The following is a 3,044-nucleotide window of genomic DNA, read 5'->3' as shown; positions in this document are numbered from 1 at the left end:
GGCCCCGCCGCGCCGCCCGCCGCCCCCGCCCCATCGGCGCCATGGAGGGGGAGCCACGGCGCCTGACGGCGAAACGCCGCGCAGAAGGAAGGAGCCCAGCCTGCCGCCCGCGGCGCGGGAGGCACGGTGCGGAGCAGTGGTGGCGCGGAGCGTGATTCGGACGTTGCTGCCCGCGAAATCGGGGCAGCGCCGATGACGGGCCGTGCCTCCGAGAAGGCGACTCCGTGGACAGCTAGTGTGCGACCCTGTCGTGGGGCCTCAGCGCCCGCGGCACGACGGGACATGTAGTGCCGGGCGGGGCGGGGGCGCAGTCGGAGTGGGGCTGAGGGCCTATGGAGTTCCCTGTCTGCCGTCCCGCTGGTGGCCGGCGTGTCCCGCCACCGGGGCAACGGTGGCCCTCGGCTTGGACCCGCAGAAATCCAGCGACATTCCTCAGCCCAGACCCGCATAAAGCGGCTGTCATGTCGCCTTCCTCTCACCCCCCGACGGGTCTTCTTACTGCACCTTTCTTCCCTGGTATATCATGACTACGGTGCTTCCACAAAATCACAGGATCGGTTGGGTTAAAAAAGACCTCTGAGATCATCAGGTCCAACCCATGTGAACCCGACCACGGCACTGAGTGCCGCTTCCAGTCTTAAACACTTCAGGGACGGTGACTCCACCACCTTCCCGGGGCAGCCCATCCTAATGTCCAGTTGTGACAGTCTTTCTGTGAAGAAATTCCTCCTCGTGTCCAACCTAAACCTTCCCTGGCACAGCTTGAAACCGTGTCCTCTGCGTACTGCCTGTCCGCTCCTGTGTCCTTAGTGCCCGCTTCCTCCCTGGCATGTCAGGATCCAGGTGCTTTCCTGGCAGGCAAGGTAAATGGGAACACACCCCCAGCGCAGCACCAGGCGCCGCGTACTCCCCTTAGTGCCCATCCATGTGGTGTGCCTGGGGAATGAGGCCAGGGAGGATGGCAAAGTGACACTGAGACGGGGGCTGGAAACTGCAGATGCTAACTACACCGAAAAGATCTGATAGTGAAGCTGCCTGTTATCAGGAAAAGAAATCTGAGAAGCAGGAAATGTAGCTGCTGGTACAGAGGCAAATTCCCAAACCCAGGTTACTTGCATCCTATGTTTACTCAGGCCTGGTAAAAATTATGTTTCCTCTACTGGAGACTTAGTGTGAGTGTTCTCAGGAGACACTGCACGACTGAGGACAAAGGAGATGGATGCACACGGTAAATATTTCCCAACGCAGAGGGCACTTGATGATGCTTCACTTCTTATGATAATGAACTACAAAAAGTCTACTTGCCTACTAGATTCATACTTCCCTACACATGCATCCTGATGCATTCCTCCAATGTGTTTAAAATAGGGATGGGTCTTGCAAATCCCCAAACCAAAAGGTTTGCAAATCATCAGTCTTGCTGCTCTGCTGCTAGATCTCATTTCTTGTCACAGCTGTTGCCTGTTTTAGTAGCTGGATTCCCAAGGAAACAAAGCTCATAGGAGCACAAAGGCGGAGTGCTTGCAGCCTTTGTGTGTGGGTGTGCATGTGTGCCTGTCCTTCCTCCCCACCCTTAATAATTTTTTAATCTGTTGGTCAACTGGTCGATCTGATTTGACAGAGGGAAAGAGCCTCCAGGAGTGATTATAAACATCCTGAATAAGGAAAAAAAATTGGGTGGAACTTGCACCTTACTAGAAACCAGATAAGCCCAGCTGTGAAATGCAAATGCTTCAGAGTCCAAAGCTATCAGAGCCCAGCCTTTGGGAGTTCTGGAAGAGCATGAGACTGGCCTAGTATCAGGTCTTTTGTGCTCTACAAAAAAACAAAGACAGCTTCTGACAAACTTGAATATTGGGCAAATCCATCAACAGATTCAGGGGGACAGTAAATCACCTAACTCAAATAGCAGAGGAGTAAAACTTTGACAGCGAGCTTTAAAGTCTCCAGGCAGCCTGCTCAAACCTGGTATTTTCAACTATTGAGAACACATGACTGTCATGCAGTGTCCAAAATTATTCAGAGGTGTAACACAAAACCTCTCTCCAATTTCCTAATCTGAGAAAACAGATTTCAATCACACTTGAAAAACAGAGGACAAAGAGGATCCCGGCAGAACTTCCTCAGGCCTGATCTGCATATTGAGTTGTGCAACAGCTTGATTGCTGCCCTACCAGCTGCACAGGAGATTTCTGCTTTCTATGGGGCAAAATCAGGACATGAAATTATTTGTGTCAGTGTTATCGCTGCACACATTCAGGCACAGCCTTTTGTTTTAGAAGATGTACAAAACTGCTTTTGGAAACACATACCTTTTTTTTTTTTTTTTTTTTTTTTTTTTTAAACTGTGCTATTTCCCTGTTCTTGGCAGCCCTTTGGACAAAAAGCAGAGTTGTTTTGGTTATATTGATGTCAGGAGAGTGGAAAGAGTGCTTGCCTTTGAATGCTTCCCAGAAGTGGAGAATTTTTGGACAATTGTAGGGAGTGAAGGTCAGGTCTTCAGCTGATTTCTGATGGATTTAGTGACACTTTGCACATGCACTGAGATACTCAACTTGTTTGACATCAATGGGATGTTGTTGTGAAAAAGAACCAGTTGGGGCTTTTCTTCTGAAACAATCCACTTAAATGTGGCAGTGTTAAAACACTTTGGTAACAGGTTAGTTGCAATATTTTTCATTTTCTTCCAGCTGGTATTTAAACCTTTTCCCTTCCCCTTACAATTTTGTGTCCTTTATGCCTGAAGACAATGGCACCTGCACCTCCACAGGTGTGTGAAGGTGGAATAGCAACATTTTGAAGGAGGAATTGGTAGGAGAAAGGATTTAGGCTAGGGCAAACCCCCCATACAAGCTAACAACAAACCAACAAGGTTTTCTCAGAGACTTACAGTCACACTAAGATGTTGTATATGGGTTGCATATGACTGTGCTCCAGATCCTAAGACAGGGTTGGTAACGCAGCTTTCACATAGAAAAGTGTTTTCCAAGACTCAGGGTTGTGAGGACAGTGCACGAGTGCATAGACAGACAGGATCTGAGCCT

This window comes from Hirundo rustica, chromosome 3 (assembly GCF_015227805.2).
Source record: "Hirundo rustica isolate bHirRus1 chromosome 3, bHirRus1.pri.v3, whole genome shotgun sequence".
NCBI classification, from domain to species: Eukaryota; Metazoa; Chordata; class Aves; order Passeriformes; family Hirundinidae; genus Hirundo; species Hirundo rustica.
Note: the sequence above shows the minus strand (reverse complement) of the source record.